The sequence below is a fragment of the Chinchilla lanigera genome, unplaced genomic scaffold, assembly GCF_000276665.1.
Source record: "Chinchilla lanigera isolate Chin_1 unplaced genomic scaffold, ChiLan1.0 scaffold00011, whole genome shotgun sequence".
Taxonomy (NCBI): Eukaryota; Metazoa; Chordata; class Mammalia; order Rodentia; family Chinchillidae; genus Chinchilla; species Chinchilla lanigera.
In genome coordinates, this window is record NW_004955412.1 from 30,669,745 (window position 1) to 30,679,341 (window position 9,597).

General features: G+C 44.1%; 1 pseudogene; it reads left to right on the forward strand.

Annotated features, from left to right (window-relative positions):
• Positions 1–5,903: 5,903 nt before the first annotated feature.
• LOC102005454 lies at positions 5,904–8,745 on the forward strand (annotated as a pseudogene).
• Positions 8,746–9,597: the final 852 nt, after the last annotated feature.

Genomic DNA, 9,597 nt, shown 5'->3' on the forward strand with positions numbered 1-9,597 from the left:
CTAGACAACTAAAGTAGGTAGGAAAAGAGCAACCAATTCAAACTCAAAGGCAAGCTCAAAACCAGTCATACTGAGATGGGGGGAAATACCATGCCTCAGTGGGCACACAATTAGCCCTCTGGGCAGCATGTCTAACACAAAAGTCTCTCACTCTCTCGGGGCCCCGATGATGGAGTGGTGGGCGGTGGTGTGCTGGTAAATGTTTAGCAACCAACTCTCTGGGAAAAATAAAAGTGCTGAGTTGTAGCAGCATTTCTTTGTTCTCCATGGTGTAAATACAACCCCCACAGCCCATACCAAACTCTGGTGTGATGGTACTGATAAGTGCATGCAGTTGGCACCTACTCACCCCTGGCAGCTTTGGGAAACCTACAAAGAGCAGACCTCAATCAGGGAAGGGGAAGAAACACCCCAGAAAGCAGGAACTAATGCCTTGGATACTCCCTTGAGGTCCATGTTCTTCTCATCTGTCCTCACCATATGTGAAAGATCAGTTGTACTCGCAGGTGACAGCACACAATAACAATGAGTAGAGGGCAAAAGGGCTGTGGAGAATCATCTCTGCTGTTTGAAAGCCCTTTTAAAAGAGAGTGGCCCTGTCTCTTCCTTTGGCCTTTCCACACCTCATGCCAACCTCTGAGTCAGGATGAGCATTCAGAGTTGAACCTCCACTTCCTATTGCTGGCCATATTCCTAGCCCACTCTGTATGCCCACCAGGTTACCTTTGGTCTCAGCACAGGATTCCCTCTTGTAGAAAAATCTGATCATGTCACCCTCTGCTTCAACCTCTCCTCCCCTTCCTGCTTCTTTATTCATTTAATGTCTATCTTTCCTACCAAACGCTGAGCTCCTTGAGGGCATTGGAGTTTTGTTCAGTGTGGTATTAAACTACCTAAGACGGTGCTTGGCACACATGAGTATTCAATAAATATTTCTTAGATGAGTCCCAAACTGCTATTTAATAGTGCATTCATCAAATATTTTTAAGCACCTCAACATGCTAAGAACTGAACAAGGCCCTGGAGATTTGGAAATCAATAGGCATTGTTGATATTGCAGAATGCTCCTTTTTGCTCCAGTTTGCCCACTAAGCAAAAGCATGAACCATGGGCTGAGTGTTCCCAACACACTAATGAAGGAGAAGCCAGGTGAGAAGTGAGAAGCAAGAAAAAAACTATGGATTCCAGCTATAAATTATACAAATACATGGCATTAAAAATTATTTTAACATCAAATATTAAGTCATTCGTATGCTGTGCAATTACTTTATCTGTCATCAGCACACTCGAGCTATTTGAAGTGGTGACAGATGGGAGAGAGTCCATGCCAACTTTTCCTGCAGGTGTGCATCTGGGCTGGAGGGGAGGATTCTGTACATGCAGCAAGGGAGGGAGAGGGAAGGGTGACTGAGGTTATGAAACTGGAGCTGAAGTGAGAGGCTTGGCAAAAAATAAAAATTGCCAATTTGCATCCTGGAGAGCTGCGGGGCATTGGGCTCCCTGGGAACTCAGAGGTGGGATTAGCTGGGTAGCTCCATGGAGGTGAACCAGCACACAGCCCACATCACAGAAGGAGGAAATCCAGGCCCAGCTGGAATGAGGCCATGCTAGTGACCAGACCCAAGGAGCTTGCGCTCCTCCTATTTTGTTTTAACTCCTAAACCTTTCTTAGGGCACAGACTTGGAGAAAGTCAGAACAAGAAAGGTGGAAAGAAGGGGTGTTTGGGACCACAAGAGATGCAGGATCTTCAGAGGCCATCAGGGGAGGGACACAGGAAGGATCTAGGTAGGAAAAAGCACAAAGTATGTGAATTGAGCTACAGGATTTTCTAGAGAAGAGAAACTACAGGATATGAGATCCACCATGCGAGAGGCTAAAGGGTAACTGTAAACCCAGCCTGAAGCAGAACAAGCCTTGATCTAAGGAAGGTCTTCTGCCAGGGGCACAGCACATCTGCCCAGACCTACCTGTTCCCATTTCCTCTCCCAGATGTGTAAAACCTGACCAGAACCTTGGCTGCTTTCTGCCAAGTAGGCATCTCTGCTGCTCACTCTAGAGAACTCAGCCCATCTCTGCCTGCTCATCGTGAACTCTATCCTCAGCCCCTCCAGCTGCCTCTGCCCACTTCCACATTGTCCAATCATGTTAATTTCAAATCATACTCTTGATTTTCCTAATTAACTTTGCTGTCAGCGCTCACCCCTCCTTTCTTTAATACCTTCCCTCACAAATCTGGACAACTTAGATGACCCTACCGGACAGACTGAACATCCCCCTGCCCTGCCCAGGCCCACCCACATACACGTAGTTGTAACGTGGCCAGCCAGAAAGCAAATTCACTGCAGATTTCCCACTCTGAAGCAATAATCTATTGGGCACAAGATAAGGCTGATTTTCTTCCACCTTCTCCAGCAGAAAGGAGGGGGATGACTCTGAGCACAGCAAGAAGGAATGAAGGCCATTGTGAGGAACAAATTCCAGCCTGTGGCACTGGATAGTCAGACTTAAAGTAATTTTGAGGGTGTCTTTTTGTGTCAGTAGGTACATGAAAGACTTTTCAGGTCTGGGAAAGTTGGGTGAGATCTTGCTTATGGAACTGCAGATGGACCAGGGACTCTCCCTCTGTGATGGGCCAAGGAGGGGCACCTTGTAGAAAAAGGTAGTTGCCAAATGACCAAAGGAAACAACTGACTTTTTGCAAGCTGACTTTCAGGGAACTGACCCAGAACTCCACAGCACAGGCCTAATCACAATGATGAATCCCAGGCAGGAAGACTAGTACATGTAGGCTGGATAAGCATGTTCAAATGCCACTGTTTTGACTTGTTTTAAAAACCGTATTTGATTTATTTGGAAGTCTCAATAGCATTAAGGAAATAGAAAAGATTCTTATGTTTAATCTCAAAAGAGGGTGCGGGTTTTTAAAAATTGAGACATTTGGTTCTTAAACAACACACATTCTTACTGGAGCAAAGACTGGGTTGAGATCTTTGCTTTATTCATCTTTTCATTTGTTCATTCCTGTAAGAAGTAGTCACCTATCTCCTATTGTGGGTAGAGCTCTCTACAAGGCCTAGGATTATAAAGATGAATCAACCCTGGTCCCCAGCCTTGAGAAGGGCATAATCCAATAGCGCAGAATGGGCATGAGAGCAAATAAACACTTATCACACAGGGCTGGTCCTGGTATGCAGAGTGCTACGGGAAGAGGATGAAGGAGTTAATTGGGCTTGCCATGAGTCAGGGAGCCTGACAGAGGCAGGGAGGTTGGAGCAGGTTCATGGAGAGCTCAAAACGAGGGTGAGCTTAGGACCTGAGCATCCAGGGAGCAAGCAAAATGTGCAAAACTGTGCAAGCTGAGGGACTATCATAGATTCAAAAACTCCCCAAATGAGTCTAATAAGGGGTATTTGAGACCACAAGAGATACAGGCTCCTCAGAGACCATCTGGGGAGGGAAACAAGAAGGATCTCGGTAGGACCAGGCACAAAATGTGTGAGCTGGGCTACAGGATTTTCTAGAAAAGAGGAACTACAGGATATGAACAGCAGTGCGAGAATGGCAGGAGGTGACTGGGGATGGGGAAGGGTGGGACAAGGTCGTGCAGTGCTTCTGTGCCAAGTAGAGTCACGGCTTTGCTGGTGACAGGAATCCATTGGAGAGATTCAGGAGGGAAGCAACACACCCACACTGAGCTCAGGAAACATCCCCATGGAAAACAGACCAGAGAGAAGGCAAGCTGTCCACAGGGAGAGGGAACAAACTGGAAGACTATTGCTATAATCTGGGTGAGAGACAAGTCTGTGTTGGTATCTCTTCCATACTGGAAATCAGTTTCCGTGCTGGAAATCAGTCAGTCAATGAAACATCATTGTCCATCACACTGGACTGTCCAAGCACCCTAAACCGCCTAAGACTTCAGACATGGGGAATCAAATTGTGGTAAAAATGCAAAAGCCCCAAGAAAAATGAGTAGCTACTACAAGAGAGAGACATAAAGAGAAGGATAAAAATCAGCTTGAGTGAAAGAGCACACCAAGAAAAGGCCGAAAGAAATATCCTTCACATTCACGAAGAGCCTGAGCCGTATTACCAAATACTTTAGGGTCTTCAAGCATCTGAATTTTCCAGGCCTCTTCTGGACCTTGAAAGTCACCTACTACTTTGCGTTGGAAGCTGCCCTCCTGTGGGTTCCCAGCCCTGTGGGACTTCATGCATCGGCCAGCTCTGCTCACAACCCATGCAGGTCATGGACAAGCCTGACCCCCCTGACTCAGCGCTCTGACACGATCTCTGCCTCAGGAGGTCAGGCTTCCTGGCAAGCATGGACTCCCCCGCCACACCTGCTGTCAAGAGAGAATGATGCATCTTCCTGAATGGATGGGGCTGAACTGGGAGACCAAGCCCTTGTCAGTCAAATGCCAACCGAGCAGTTCTGAACCTGCCAGGCTGGCTTAGTCATCAGCTTTATAAAACAAAATACCCCAATAATTAATACAGAACAAATTAATTAAAGGAAATTGGAGCATCACAGGGCCCATTATGAACGAGGTGATAATTATTAGCAAACACAGGAAGAGGTTGAGCAAGTGCCCCTCCTGCCTCCCGCTTCATCAACAATGAACTAAGCCCTGAAATCCCTCAAATCAAAGGTCAGGAATAAACAGCAGATCAGTGCAGAGCCCACCCGGCAGACTGGACTTTATGCACTGCCTGACACTACTGGGGGGCTGCCCACACTCAGCCCTTGGCCTTGGTATCTTAGCCACCTGAGAATTTCCTAGCACCTCTGATCCTCAGTTATAGCTCTATTCACTCGAGGCCTCCCTCTATGTTTTTGATGGGAAAAGCAAAAATAAGGGGACTTTAATCCCCTGACAGTCAAGTATTCCTTCAGTTGATGCCTCCCCTCCTTTTCAAACAATGCTTCCTGGCCCAGGTGATTCCCCTGCCTGTGTAGACACAGATCTACATTTGTCTGGACTAGACTTGGAGGGCATCTGAAAAAATCTTCATAAATGATTGCAAATGTGAACTATATCTGATGTCTTCTTAACCCCATCTGTTCTTTTTCACCTTGTCATTCATCTTCTTACAAAGTGCATCCATTTCTTTATGTGCTCACTGGAGCTCAGCTCCTCCTCTACCAGGTCATGGACAGAAGAGATCTCCCTACAACAGCATGCCCACCCCAGGAGGTCAAGTCTGTTGACAAGCACTGCTTCCTCACCACACATGACATATGTAGTTGTTTTTGGTTTTTTTGTTTTGTTTTGGTTTGGTTTTTTTTTGGTTTTTGGTTTTTCTCCGGTACCGGGAACCGAACTCACGACCTTGCGCTTGCCAGGCAGGCGCTTTTGCCGCTGAGCTAAATCCCCAGCCCCCACACATGACATATGTAGAGAATCATGCTTCCTCCCAACTACCTGAGGCTGAATTTAGAGCCTAAAACCTTCAAAAGAATCAAAGTATTCCATTTACCCATGATGCTCCACTGAAATGAAGTCTCAAGAGAAAGGGTCTTTGTTTCATTAACAGTCAGATTCCATGAGTCTAGAAAAGTACCTACCACATAGTTGATACTCAGTGAATAAGACTATGGTAGTCATTTTCCAGGAGTGTCCCAGATAAATTCTGTAGGATTCTAAATGGTGATAGCGCTCAGCCATGAATAGCCCTTGTTTCCTATCTGTGCCACTGTTGTATCTACTGCAGTGCAGACTGCTGGGGACCTGGAAAATATCAGGAGATAGCTTCTGCAGCAGGTAACCAGAGCAGCCTGTTCACAGGCTGATTCCCTGCTGTCCTCTGAACTTACTAGAGCCTGTGAGGAGATAAAAATAGGCCATCAGATCGGAATCTGGGGCTCTATGCAGCTCTGGCAGTTCTAGAGTTACACGTCATGCACTCACGGCTCCTCTGGGGGTCCCCACACCACATCTTCAGCAAATTTAAGTCTGCTGTAGCCCAGCCTAAGCTCTCTGAGCACAGATCAGATAATATTGCATTCCAGGAACACAGTGACCAGTATGTCCAGTGCTCGGTGGAAATTCTTTGTTGGAATCCCAGTGGCCAGCCTTCCAACATAACACCCCTGCTGCTACCCAGTCCTCTGAGCACCTCTGGCCCACTTCTGTGGCTGTACCAAGCTCCTGTCGGGAAACAGCAAGGCCATTTCTTTTATGGGAAGAGCATTCTCTTCTCCCAAAGCAAGGTCCCAAATGGCAAACTTGGTCAGCCACTGTTGATGGAAACAGCTGAGCTGTAAAAAATTGACAGATCAGAAGAAAATGTTTCTTAAAGGGAGGTGAGACACTTTTCAAGCCAACCCTGGTAACAGACACCATTGCATTCATTCAGATCTCTGGTTACTGGCCAACTGAGTCTTATCTCTTTCTTCAAGGAGGCTGAAAGTGCCAGAGTATGTTAGCAGTGAAGCAAACAGCAGCCCTGAGGCAGGGTGGTAGGTCTCTGTAGGTACCTGTCTGCACAGGTACAGCAATCAGTTCAGGGATTCCCCCCAGGGGGGGATCCCAGTGGAAAGAAGTATTTCTCCACATCATCTGTGTTGTTTGATGGAAACAATATTATTAATTTTGCTTGTTTGTCAATGAAACCATAGGTTTGAAAACCCAGCCTGGCTATCTCTTAAATATTCCTCCCTTTGATTCTCTCCATACCACTTCAACCCACATCATCTTTCACTTAGATGGTTGCAACCACTCCTAACTGGTGTCCCTACCTGCAATCTTCCTTCCAATCCATTTACCACTCTGGCTGGAAAGATCTCCCCCAAATCCCTTGCATGAAGTCTTCCAGCTGGGCATTGTGATACACACCTATAATCCCAGCATTTGAGAGACTGAGGCAAGAGGATGGCTGCACATTTGAGGCCAGCCTGAGTTACATAGTAAGTTCAAGGCCAGCCTGAAATACATAGAGAGACCCTGTCTCAAAAAAAAAAAATCTTTGAGCATGTTAGTTAGGCTGGCAGCTTGCGTCAGCAAAGTATTGTCTCACTAGTGTAAGAACCTGAAAGAGTGAATAACAACTAGGAGGTATGATAGCCATTGTGAAACAAAAGGAAAAATGCTCAAAAGTAAAGGGCAACTGAGGTGTGGGAAAAGAGAAGGGAAAGAAGGGGAAATTATGTATGTATGTATATAGAGGATAGCTAACATAGTTGTACTACTGTCTTCTATTGCTTTACTGAAAAGAACAGTTAATGATTACTTGTTTGATCAATCTTGCATGTCTCTATTTGTTTTCCTGAGAAACCATTTGGAAGATATCAATACGTAATACAACAACCATTGTTAATTTCCCACCACTTTGTCTGTAACTCTGTATTGTTTGTATTGTTCTTATGCTATTTTGTAAATGGATGTGTTTGTTAATATGTTTTCCTTCTTTTATTTTTAAAATAAATTAAAAGAAAAAGAAGTTAGACTGGCAGCGCCGAGAAGTGGGGAGGTTTTGTCACTGTTAGTGAGCCTGCGGTACGCGTGTAGGACTACAGCCTTAAAGATTAGCCACAGTGGCTGAAAATGATGATAATGAAAAAGTGGCTGCCCTGGAAGCCAAAATCTGTCACCAAATTGAGTATTACTTTGGGGACTTCGATTTGCCACAGGACAAATTTTTAAAGGAACAGATCAAATTGGATGAAGGCTGGGTACCCTTGGAAATGATGGTGAAATTCAAAGGCTCAACCGCCAAACAACAGACTTTAGTGTAATAGTGGAAGCACTGAGCACATCTAAAGCAGAACTCATAGAAATCCGTGGTGACAAAACTAAAATCAGACGATCTCCAAACAAACACCTCCCTGAAGTGACTGATGAGTATAAAACTGATGTAAAAAACAGATCTGTTTATACTAAATCCTTCCCAACAGATGCAACCCTTAATGACATCAGAGAATGGCTAGAAGACAAAGGGCAAGTACTAAATATCTAGATGAGAAGAACACTGCACAAAGCATTTAAGGGATCAATATTTGCTGGGTTTGATAGCAATGAATCTGCCAAGAAGTTTATAGAAAAAGTATAAAGACACAGACTTGCTAATACTTTCTAAGGAATATTATTTTGCAAAGAAAAATAAAGAAAGAAAGAAAAATAAAGTTGGAAACTAAATTAAGAGTAAACAAGAGCAAGAAGAAAAACAGAAGTTAGCAGAAGATGCGGAAATGAAATCTCTAGAAGAAAAGATTGGGTGCTTGCTGAAGTTTCCAGGTGACTTAGAGGATCAGACCTGTAGAGAAGATTTGCAATTTGCATGTCCTTTTCTCAAATCATGGTGAAATAAAATGGATAGACTTTGTCAGAGCAGCAAAAGAGCAAAATAATTCTATTTTTTTAAAAAGCCAAGAAGTACTGGGTAAAACCAAAGATGAAAATAATGGCAGCCTACAATGAAGGAATAAAGAAATGACGTGGGAAGTACTGGGAAGAGAGGTGGAAAAAGAAGCTTTGAAAAAAATCATAGACCAGCAAGAATCCCTAAACAACTGGAAATCAAAATGTCACAGATTTAAAGGAAAAAGAAAAAGAAATGAAGCTACCCAGGCTGGGTCTGCTAAAGGAAAAGCACAGTTTCAGGGCCAGAAAACAAAATTTGATAGTGATGCAGAACGTGATGAAAATGGTGTGGCTGGACCAGTGAAAAGAGCAAGAGAAGAAACACACAGAGAACCAGCATCAAAACAACAGAAAACAGAAAATGGTGCTGGAGACCAGTAGTTTAGTAAACAATTTTTTTATTCTCCTTAAGTTTTGAACTGCTTTTTGTCTTTGGAAGCTTTTAAAAAGAACACCAAATTAGGTCCACTTCAATGGTCTCCTTTTAAAAAGGACAATTATTTTTTGTTGTTTTTAACAACAAAAAATAACAATTTGTCTTTTTGTTGTTGTTATCCAAACACATTTTTAAATATATAGTTTTATTTGTGTTCAGATTCAAATATCAAAAGGAGGATTCTTCCACTAAATTGCCTTTGTAATATGAGAATGTATTAGTATAAAATAAAAATATATATACTATATATATTTAGTATATAGAAGAAAAAAAACTTCCAGCTGTTTCTACCTCCCATAGTCCTTAAGGTTGAGTTCATTTCAGTATCCTTAACCTGATTCAACCCTTCCAAGCTCTGCAGGATCATTTATATCCACCCATCTGTCTCTCATCCAATAAAACAGCCACATTCAATTTACTTCCCTTCCCAAGACACCATGTGTCTGTCCCCCGCAGGTGACCTGCATGCTGCTTCCTTTACAGTGACACCCCCCTCATTGCTTTTCTCCCTTCCCTCCCCATTGCTTTTACCCACCTGTTCACTTACTGACTCCTGTTTATCCTTCTCTGACTCCAGGCCAGGTACACCCCCTTCTACAGATCTGTCACCTGAACTGAGCCCACTGAACCCTCACAGCACTGCACAGGGACCGCCCTTGTTGCTGTGGCTTCCCACGGAGCGGAGACCACATCCTCCCTTAGTCCACTTGCTTTACCAACACCCAGCATGTTCTTGGATCAATCAGTGTTTGATGCACGACTTTTACAACAGTTATGAATCTCTGCCTCTAAACTCA